This window comes from Elephas maximus, chromosome 4 (assembly GCF_024166365.1).
Source record: "Elephas maximus indicus isolate mEleMax1 chromosome 4, mEleMax1 primary haplotype, whole genome shotgun sequence".
Taxonomy (NCBI): Eukaryota; Metazoa; Chordata; class Mammalia; order Proboscidea; family Elephantidae; genus Elephas; species Elephas maximus.
Window position 1 is genome coordinate 60,636,611 of NC_064822.1, and position 11,850 is coordinate 60,648,460.

Below are 11,850 nucleotides of genomic sequence, written 5' to 3' on the forward strand. Positions count from 1 at the left end.
CATTCAAAAAAGATTTGTTGAACACCTATTACGTGCCAAACACTATTCCGGGTGCCAGTATACAGTAGTAAACAAAACAAAATCCCTACGCTTGTGGTGCTTACTTTTTTTAAGGAAGGAAACAGAAAATAAACAAAGAGTGTGCCTGGTTATAAGTGTTATGGAGAGAATAAAGCATGTAAAGAGAATAAAATGAGTAATGGGTGTGTGTGGAAGAAGGCTATTTTAAATAAGTTGGTCAGGGACCACTAAAAAGTGATATTTGAGCAGAAATGGAAGGACATGAGAAAGATAGACAGATCGACAGTTACATCTATCATATCAACTGCCCAGCAGGACGCTTACTAGAAAATTTCTAGAAACATTTGCTAAAAAGTTAGGAATAGAAGAAGGACTCCACTATTATTTCTCCTGTTATTTCCCTTCATACTGGAGGAACAAGCTAATGCCATTGGGCAAGGGAGGGAAATATGACAGCAAAAATGGGAAGTTAGTAGAAGAGTTGGAAGATAGAGTTGAGGAAATCTTCCAAAGTGTAGCAAAGAGACAAAGAGACAGAAAATAAGAAAAAAACACACAATTAGAGGCTATATCTTAGAGATCCTACACCCAAAAAAATCATAGGGATTCCAAAAAAGAGAATAGAAAAAAAAAAAAAAATGTAGGGACAAAATTACCCAAGGAATAGTTCTAGAAATTCTTTTCAGAATTGAAAGTCATGGATTTTCACATTTAAAGAACCTACTGAGTGACTAGAAAATGAATGAAACCCTGGTGGCATAGTAGTAAAGTGCCACGGCTGCTCACCAAAAGGTCAGCAATTTGAACTCACCAGCTGCTCCTTGGAAACCCTATGGGGCAGTTCTACTCTGTCCTGTAGAGTCGGAATCTACTACAACAACAGTTTTCTTTTTTTTGTTTGTGTTTTTTTTTTTAGTTACATCATTGTGCTGTCAAAACACCTGAGGAGTAAGAGAGCAACATAAAAGTTTCCAGAGGTAAACAATAGATTACAAAGCAATGGTCAAGAATAAGACTGACATCAGATTTCTCAATAGTGACACTGAAATACAAGGGGGGAAAAGGAAAAATGCCACAGTTTTGAGGAAAAATAATTTCTAACTAAAAATTCCACATCTACCCAAACGCAAGTAAAATTTTGCTGAAGATTATTCAAAAGCAGTTGCAGCAGTACATCGACAGGGTACTACCAGAAATTCAAGGCAGATTCAGAACACAACGTGGAATAAGGGATATCACTCCTGATGTCAGATGGATCCTGGCTGAAAGCAGGGAACACCAGATAGATGTTTACCTGTGTTTTACTGACTATGCAAAGGCATTTGATTGTGTGGATCACAGCAAACTACAGATAACATTTTGAAGAATGGGAATTCCAGAACACTTAATTGTGCTCACGAAGAACCTATACACAGACCAAGAGGGTCATTCAAGCAGAACTAAGGACTATGGCATGGTTTAAAACCAGGAAAAATGTGCATTAGGGTTGTATTCTTTCACCATACTTATTCAATCTGTATTCTGAGCAAATAATCTGAGAAGCTGGACTATATGAAGAAGAACACGGCATCAGGATTAGAGGTAGACTCATTAAAAACTTGAGTTATGCAGATGACACAACCTTGCTTGCTGAAAGTGAAGAGGACTTGAATCACTTACTAATGAAGATCAAAGAACACAGCCTTCAGTATGGATTGCACCTCAACATAAAGCAAACAAAACTCCTCACAACTGGACCAATGAGCAACATCATGATAAGTGGAGAAAACATTGAAGTTGTCACGGATTTCATTTTACTTGGATCCATAATCAACACCCATGGAAGCCGCAGTCAAGAAATCAAAAGATGCATTGCATTGGGCAAATCTACTGCAAAAGACCTCTTTAAAGTGTTAAAAGGTAAAGATGTCACCTTGAAGACTAAGATGTGCCTGACCCAAGCTGTGGTGCTTTTAATCGCCTTTTATATACATGTGAAAGCTGGACAATGAATAAGGAAGACTGAAGAATTGATGCCTTTGAATTATGATGTTGGCAACGAATATTGACTATACCATGGGCTGTCGAAAGAACAATCTTTCTTGGAAGAAGTACAGCCAGAATTCTCCTCAGAAGCAAGGATGGCGAGACTACATCTCACATACTTCAGACATGTTATCAGGAAGGATCAGTCCCTGGAGAAAGATATTGTGCTTGGTAAAGTGGAGGGTAAAGAGGAAGACCCTCAATGAGATAGATGGATTGGCACAGTGACTGCAACAATGGGCTCAAGCATAACAATGACTGTGAAAATGTTGCGGGACCAGGCACTGTTTCATTCTATTGTATGTAAGGTCCCTATGAGTCAAAACCAACTTGACGGCACCTAACAACAACAACAACCCAAACTATCAGTTAAGTGAAGGGAATAATTAAGATATTTTTCACACATGCAAGATTCAAAATATTTACCTCCCGTGTACCTTTCCCAGGAAATTACTAGAAGGTACTCTAAAAGGGGAAGTAAACTAAGAAAGAGGAAGATACGTTATTGTTGTTAGGTGCTGTCGAGTTGGTTCCGACTCATAGTAACCCTAAGTACCACAGAACGAGACACTGCCCAGTCCTGGGCCATCCTTATAATCGTTGTTATGCTTGAGCCCATTGTTGCAGCCACTGTGTCAATCCACCTCTTTGAGGGTCTTCCTCTTTTTCACTGACCCTGTACTTTACCGAGCATGATGTCCTTCTCCAGGGAGTGATCCCTCCTGATAACATGTCCGAAGTATGTAAGACGCAGACTCGCCATCCGTGCTTCTAAGGAGCATTCTGGTTGCACTTCCTCCAAGACAGATTTGTTCATTCTTTTGGCAGTCCATGGTATATTCAATATTCTTTGCGAACACCGCAATTCAAAGGCATCAACTCTTCTTCAGTCCTCCTTATTCATTGTCCGGCTTTCACATGCCTATGATGTAATTGAAAATACCATGGCTTTGGTCACGCACACCTTAATCTTCAAGGTGACATTTTTGCGTTTTAACAGTTTAAAGAGACCCTTTGTAGCAGATTTGCCAAATGCAACGCATCTTTTGATTTCTTGACTGCTGCTTCCATGGCCATTGATTGTGGATCCAAGTAAAATGAAATCCTTAACACCTTCAATCTTTTCTCCATTTATCGTGATGTTGCTTATTGGTACAGTTGTGAGGATTTTTGTTTTCTTTATGTTGAGGTGTAATCCATACTGAAGGCTGTGGTCTTCAATCTTCATTAGTAAGTGCTTCAAGTCCTCTTCACTTTCAGCAAGCAAGGTTGTGTCATCTGTATAATGCAGGTTGTTAATGAGTCTACCTCCAATCCTGACGCCCCGTTCTTCCTCATATAGTCCAGCTTCTCGTATTATTTGCTCAGCATACAGACTGAATAGGTATGGTGAAAGGATACAACCCTGACATGCACCTTTGCTGACTTTAAACCACTCAGTATCCCCTTATTCTGTACGAATAACTGCCTCTTGATCTAAAATTGTTAGTTTTCTTCCAATATCTCCCCTTCCTCCATTGTAATATACTGGAAAGTGTTTAAATTGAGCATCTGGTCATGATAATGACAACCACACTTCCCAGGTTTTCTTGCAACTAGGTATAGCCATGTGACTAGGTTCTTGCCAATGAGATGTGATCTTAGATATGATGCCTGCTACTTCTGGGTCTTGTACCTAAAGGAAAGGATGTGCCCTCCACTTCCTTTGTTTCTCCCTTCCCACTAATCAAAATGAAAACATAGCAATGAGGCATCTTGGACAATATAAGCCAGAGCAACGGTCTTGAGACAGTGAAGCAAGAATATAGGCCACTGGACCTGAGTTGCTTATGCCCAGATTACTACATGAGAGAGAAATTAACTTCTTACTTATTTGACTGCTTTACAGCTTCTTGACTACAGCAACAAAAACTATATTCTAACCAGGACTTTGAACTGGTTCATTCCAGTTTGAACCCCTGCAGAGAATTTGCATTTCTATCCCAGATATACTGAACCAGAATCTACATTTTAACAAGATCCCCAGGTGACTCTTATGTATAGTACATTTTGAGAACCATTGCTCTAATGAGGAGCCCTAGCAGTGTAGTGGTTAAACACTTGGCTGCTTACCAACAAGTTGGTGGTTCGAAACCACCAGCAGCTCCATGGGAAAGAGATGTGTCGCTCTGCTTCCACAGAGATTTACAGACTTGGAAACTGCATGGGGTCTCTATGAGTTGGAATCTACTCAGCAGAAGTGGGTTTGGTTTTTTGATTTGGCTCTACTAATGAGAAGCCCTAGTTGCGCAGTGGTTAAGCACTTGGCTGCTAACCAAAAGTTGGTGGTTCAAACCTACCAGCTGCTCTGCAGGAAAAAGATGTGGCAGCCTGCTTCCATAAAGATTTACAGCCTTTTGAGGACATTCCCCTTGAAAACAGGAACAGGACAGGGATGCCTTTTATCACCACTCCTACTTAACATTGTGCTGGAAGTCCTAGCTAGAGCAATAGGCAAGAAAAAGAAATAAAGGGCATCCAAATTGGTAATGAAGAAGTTAAATTGTTCCTATTTGCAAATGATATGCTACTATAGATAGAAAGCCCAATAGATTCTGCAAGAAAACTACTAGAACTAATAGATTCAGCAGAGTAGCAGGATACAAGATAGACATACAAAAATCAGTTGGTTTCCTGTACACTAAGATGCAAAGGAAATCATAAAAACAATACCATTTATAATAACCCCTAAAAAAATAAAATACTTAGGAATAAATCTAATCAGGGATGTAAAAGACCTATACAAAGAAAACTACAAAACACTACTGCAAGAAACCAAAAGAAATCTACATAAATGGAAAAACATACCATGCTTATGGATAGGTAGACTCAACATTGTGAAAATGACAATTCTACCCAAAGTGATTTACAGATACAATGCAATCCTGATCCAAACACCAACAACATTCTTTAAAGAGATGGAAAACCTTATCACTAATTTTATATGGAAGGGGAAGAGGGCCAGGATAAGTAAAGCACTATTGAAAATGAAGAATAAAGTGGGAGGACTTGCGTTACTTGACCTCAGACCTACTATACAGCTACGGTAGTCAAAACAGCCTGGTACTAGTACACAACAGATACATTGACCAATGGAACAGAATTGAGAACCCAGATGTAAATCCATCCACCTATGGTCACCTGACCTTCGACAAGGGCACAAAGTCCATCAGATGGGGAAAAGACAGTCTTTTTAACAAATTGTGCTGGCAAAACTGGATGTCCATCTGCAAAAAGACGAAACAGGACCCATACCTCACACCATATACAAAAACTAATTCAAAATGGGTCAAAGACCTAAATATAAAGCCAAAAACTATGAAGTTCATAGAAGAAAAAATAGGATCAACACTAGAGGCCCTGATAGATGGAATTAACTGGATACAAACCACAACCAACAATGCTAAAACTCCAGAAGATAAGCTAGATAACTGGAATCTTCTAAAAATTAAACACTTATGCTCATGAAAAGCCTTCACCAAAGAATAAAAAGAGAACCTATAAACCGGGAAAAAAATTTTGGCTATTACAAATCAAAGGTCTAATCTCTAAAATCTACAAGAAAATCTAACACCTCTACAACAAAAAGACAATCCAATTAAAAACGGGCAAAGGAAATGAACAGACATTTCAGCAAAGAGGACATTCAAGCAACCAACAGACACGTGGGGGAATGCTCGCAATCACTAGTCATTAGAGAAATGCAGATCAAAATCACAATGAGATAACATCTTACCATGGCATTACTGGCACAAATAAAAAAAATAGGAAATAAATGTTGGAGAGGCTGCGGGTGGATCAGAACTTGTATGCACTTCTGGTGGGAATGCAAAATGATACAACTATTTTGGAAAATGATATGGCATTTTCTTAGAAAACTAGAAATAGAAATACCATATGATCCAGCAATCCCACTCCTGGGAGTGTATCCTAGAGAAATAAGAGTCGTCACATAAATAGACATATGCACACCCATGTTCATTGCAGCATTGTTCACAATAGCAAAAAAATGGAAACAACTTAGATGACCATCAACATATGAATGGGTAAACAAATTGTGGTACGTACACACAATGGAGTATTACATAATGATAAAGAACAACGATGAATCTGTGAAGCATCTCATAACATAGGTGCTTCACAATAAGTCAATCAGAAAAGGACAAATATTGTATGAGACTACTACTGTACTGAGAAGGTTTACACACAAAAAGAAACAATCATTGATGGTTACAAGGGAGGGGAAGGGTGGGGACAGTAAAATACTAAACAGACAATAGATAAGTGGTAACTTTGGTGAAGGGTAAGACAGCACAATACTGGGGAAGCCAGCACAACTTTTACAAGGCAAGGTCATGGAAGCTCCATAGACACATCCAAACTCCCTGAGGGGTGGAACTGCTGGGCTGAGGGCTGTGGGGACCACGGTCTTGGGGAACATCTAGCTCAACTGGCATAACATAGTTTATAAAGAAAATGTTCTACATTCAACTGTGGTGAGTTGCGTCTCGGGTCTTAAAAGCCTGTGAATGGCCATCTAGGATACTCCACTGGTCTCATCCCTTTGGGAGCAACTAAAGATACAAAGGAAAAGTTAGTCCAAAGGACTAATGGATCACATCTACCACGGCCTTCTCCAGACTGAATCCAGTACAACTAGATGGTGCCCAGCAACCACCACTGACTGTTCTGACAGGGATCACAATACAGGGCCCTTGACAAAGCTAGAGAAAAATGCAGAACAAAATTCTAACTCGAAAAGAAAGACCAGACTTGCTGGCCTGACAGAGACTGGAGGGATCCTGGGAGTATGGCCCCCAGATACCCTTTCAGCTCAGTAATGAAGTCACTCCTGAGGTTCACCCTTCAGGCAAAGATTGGACAGGCCCATAAAACAAAATGAGATTAAAGGGGCACACCAGCCCTGGGGCAAGGACTAAAAGGCAATAAGGGACAAGAAAGCTGGTAATAGGGAACCCAAAGTGGAGAAGGAGAGTGTTGACACGTCATGGGGTTGTTAACCAATATCGTAAAACAGTATGTGTACTTACTGTTTAATGAGAAACTAGTTTGTTCTGTAAGCCTTCATCTAAAGTACAATAAAAAATAAAAAGGTTTACAGCCTTGGAAATCCTATGGGGCAGTTCTACTCTGTCCTACAGGGCTGCTATGAGTCGGAATCAACTTGATGGCAATGGGTTTGGTTTGGGTTGGCTATACTAATGGTTCTCAGAATTGGTCCCTAACCAGCAGCATTAGTGTCTTAGGCTGGGTTCTGTAGAGAAGCAAAGCCTATGAAACGTATAGAGAGAGAGAGAGAGAGAGATTTAATTTAAGGACATGGCTTACCAAATTATGAAGGCTGGCAAGTCCTAAATCCAGGGGTCAGGCATCAGGCTGGAGGCTTCTCCTAACTCACATGGTTGCAGGGGCTGACAAACCCACAATTGGCAGGTTAGGTGGCAGGCTGCTGGCTCATGCTTCAAAACTGGAGGTAGGATGATGACTAGTCGGATACAGGATCCAGAGTGAGATCGATCATTTCTGGAACCTCCATTTATATATTGGAGGCAGGCTACACCCCCCAAGAAAACTCCCCTTTCATCTAATTGATTCCTCATAGCAGATCTCATCATGGAGGTGATTACGTTATGGAAGAACAATCCATCCAATGTCTGCCAAATTACTGAGAAACACTGCCTAGCCAAGTAGACACATAACATTAACTATCACACCTGGATTCATACGTCATACATTCCATGTTCGATTATTAATGGATGTTTGCAGCTTTTCTTCTCATTTTGAGTTGTGCCACATCAGAAAATGAAGGTCCTGAAAGCTTGTCTCCATCTAAGTCACTAAACTCAACCCTACTTTGAGGAGGCAGCTCTCCTCAGTTACACTTTGAGTGCCTTCCAACCTGGGGGCTCATCTTCCGGCACTGTATCAGACAAGGTTCCACTGCTATTCATAAGGTTTTCACTGGCTAATTCTTTTTTCTTTTTTTTTCAAATGACACAGGTCTTTAATTTTCAAACTGCAAAACAGGTACAAAGATTAGCCTGTCCTGGTTCACACAGTACAGCCCAAACTACTCTAAAGACCTGATTCTAACATTCGCACAACACCCCCAGGATTAAGGAAGGGTCATGAGTCATAGACTTTCTAAGGTAATTCTTTTAATTAAAATCCATAGAGAAGAAATGTTTATAAATTTATAAGAAATTATAAATTTATAAATAAAAAAACTTACAAATTCATAAAGAAGAGCTGTTTAAGCACGAAGTTTCCCTCTAAATTAAGGAATTATAAACTATGCAAATCTGCCTCATGTGATTTAGGAGGAAAACAAAAATTATACTTAATGTGTAAGTAAGTACAATAGTGGTATTAACTTCTGGTATTTAAATGATCCTGAAAGCTGTTGAGTGTAAACATTATCAAACTTTTCTGTTTTTGCTTCTGGCTGAGAATGGAAAAGGGGAATGAGGCTTTTATAAAGTGACTGAAGAATTCTTCACATGGTTTCTTGTGACCATTTGTAGAGTGTACTGTTTTTGTCTCTAGAGTCCAAAGACAAGATAAGAGTCTCTAATTTGAAATTAGAAAGAATCTGTTGCTCTGCTAGATGTTACCATAAACCTTCGATGGAGGATTTCCCAGTATGAGGTTACAAATGGCATTTTGGAAAGAGCCAAGAATGTGAACTTTCACATCAGCCAAAACTATCCGTGTCCTTGTCACATCCTTTATGGTGAATTTGGTTTTTCTTCTTTTGCCAGCAGTTCATCCAACTGCCCTTGAGAGATGGTTTCCTTTTAAAGGCTTAACATCTGTAATTTCAAAAGACTCTAGGAAGTAGCTGTCCAACCTGATGAGGGTGGGTGCATCCTCCACCTGAAATCCCAGAAAAAAGGCTTTCACAAAATGACCTGCTTCTGTCTGAGTACTAACACTCTTGGTTTCTTTACAAGTCCTGATTTCTACATTCCTGGATTTCAAGTTAAAATGTATCTGAAGTCCCATATGTTCTACAACAGGAGTAAATATCTTCTAGTTCTCTTTCAATGGTGGGTATCTGTTAGCTGGGAGTGGAATTTTCCCTATTTCTTCTTTCCCACCCAGGAGCCTGTCCCCGGAGAGGGGTGGGAAGAGCGGGCTTCCTCAGTGTCCATGTGACCCAGGTCTCCGCTCCCTCTGATGCCAACAGCTGCTTAGCCTGCCATTTCTTCGCCTGCCGGCTACGCTTGTGAGTGATATGGATGAAACCCTGCTCAGCCGGGTGTCCTGTGCCTCCATCTTGCCTTCCATCCCCAGGAATCTCCAGCCCCTCAGGCACTTCCGCCTACCAACACATGAGCAGCCGCACCTCACAGGCCTACTCCGACAGACCCTGCCAGTGCCACCTTACCGGCTAATTCTTTTCAGAAGTGGACCACTGGGTCCTTCTTCCTAGTTGATCTTAGTCTGGAAGCTCAGCTGAAACCTGTCTGCCATGGGTGACCCTGCTGGTATTTGAACACCACCAGCATAGCTTCCAGCATCACAGCATCACACAAGTCCCCACAGTGTGACAAACTGGCAGATGCATGAGGGCATAAGAGTGTTGAAAATCAAAGATGTCACCTTGAGGACTAAGGTGCACCTGACCCAAGCCATGGTGTTTCAATCCCCTCATATGCATGTGAAAGCAGGACAGTGAACAAGGAAGACTGAAGAAAAATTGACGCCTTTGAATTGCAGTGTTGGTGAAGAATATTGATTATAGCATGGACTACCAAAAGAACAAACAAATCTGTTTTGGAAGAAGTACACCCAGAGTGCTCCTTAGAAGGAAGGATGGAGAACTACATCTCACATACTTTGGACATGTTATTAGGAGGGATCAGTCACTAGAGAAGGACATCATGCTTGGTATAGTGGACGGTCAGTGAAAAAGAGGAAGACCCTCAATGAGCTGGATTGACACAGTGGCTGCAACAATGGGCATAAGCATAGCAACAACTGTGAGGATGGCACAGGACTGGGCAGTGTTTTGGTCTGTTGTGCATCGGGTCACTCTAAGTTGGAACCTACCTGACAGCACCTAACAACAACAACAACAACATCACACCTGGAAACTTGTTAGAAATGCAAATTCTCAGCAGGGGGTTCAAACCAGAATGAAGTGGTTCTAAGCCTTGATTCTATAAATATCACCGGGATCCAGGAAGCAGGAAATCTAGCAAAAAAGAAATCCTCGGGATAATGCTGCAGGAAGATCCCAGCCTAGAAAGTAACCAGTAAATGTTGGAGCAGGTCAGAAGGCTCTAGGATCAACATTTTCAAGAAGATAAACTGATTAAATACTTGACGTATTTGAACATACAGGAGAGTAGGGAGACAAATCAGCAATAAGTACATAAAAAACTAAGCAAAGGAACAAATAAAGAGGCAATAAATAACTTCCGAGAAAATAAAGCAAAATTATGTGTAAAAGCAAACAAGGTCATAATGCACTGTATGGTTCAACTATGAATACGTAATCACAGTAATGCTAATGTTAGATATTGATCTAAGCAGAATTGTATTGTGAAGGTAGGGAAACCACAACCACTTTTGTGTTATGATAGTGTTGAAGGGGGAGAAAGAAAGTTAATTTCTCATCTTCCATTAAAGAAATTTAATAAATAATGCCCAAGTAGAAACTCAAGAAAAAAAAGTATAAACTATTTTATATTTTCTTATGTGGAGGTAAATACCAAAAGAAATATCTAAAAGCATACAAAATGGGAGTAGGAAATGGGGCAGAGGGGTCCTCTTTCTTATAATAAATTTCGTAATGCTATTTTCTTCTTTAAGTCATTGGCACACATAGCTTTGTTTTTTTTTTGTTTGTTTGTTTGTTTTATTTTTTGTTGGTTTGTTTTAAGAAAGGAAAGCCTGCAAATTATGTTTATGGATCAAATAAACCTGACAACATTTAAATAAAGACAAACCAACCAACCTAACTTATAAATACCAAAGTAAAAAGTTGATTCCAGAATTGTAAAGGTGATTTGTTATTGAAAAATCTTTCATATAAATTCTCCATTTTAATAGATGAAAAGACAAAATTCATATGACCATCTCCATACCCCAAAAACCCATTGCTGTCAGGTCGATCCTGACTCATAGCAACCATCTCTATAGATGCTAAAAAATAATTTGGTAAAATTAAATCTTTTTTTTTTTTTTCTGTAAAATGCTTAAGGAAATAAGAATAGGTAGTTACTTTCCGTGATGGTTAAGGTTGTGTGTCAACTTGGTGTGTCAGTGGTTTGGCAGTTATGTAATGATGTAATTTGGCAGTTACATAATGATGTAGCTATCCTCCATTTTTTGATATAATGTGATCACCTCCATGATATAATCCAATGTGATCAGCCAATCAGTGGTAAGGGGAGTTTCCTCAGGGGTGGTGGCCTGCATGCAATACATATGGACATTCTGGCAAAGCTCACTGGCTTTTGCTTGCTCTGGATCCTGCATCCAGCTCATCATCTGACTTCTAGTTCTTGGGACTTGAGCCCGTGGCCTGCCCTATTGCCTACCAGGCTTGGGATTCATCAGCCTCCACAGCCTGTGAACCAGCAGTTTGCCTTCTGACCTGCCAGTCTTGGATTCATTAGCCCCTGGAGCTACGTGAGTTAGAAGTCTCAGCCTGATGCCTTACACACAGACTTGGGACTTGACAGCCTCTACAACCAAGTGAGCCATTTCCTTGAGATCTCTCTGTCTCTCTCT

At 40.1% G+C, this 11,850-nt stretch overlaps 1 pseudogene; it reads right to left on the bottom strand.

The window, feature by feature from the left end:
* Window positions 1-8,709: 8,709 nt before the first annotated feature.
* Window positions 8,710-9,396, bottom strand: LOC126074668 (RNA-binding protein PNO1-like; annotated as a pseudogene).
* Between the last annotated feature and the right edge of the window lie 2,454 nt (window positions 9,397-11,850).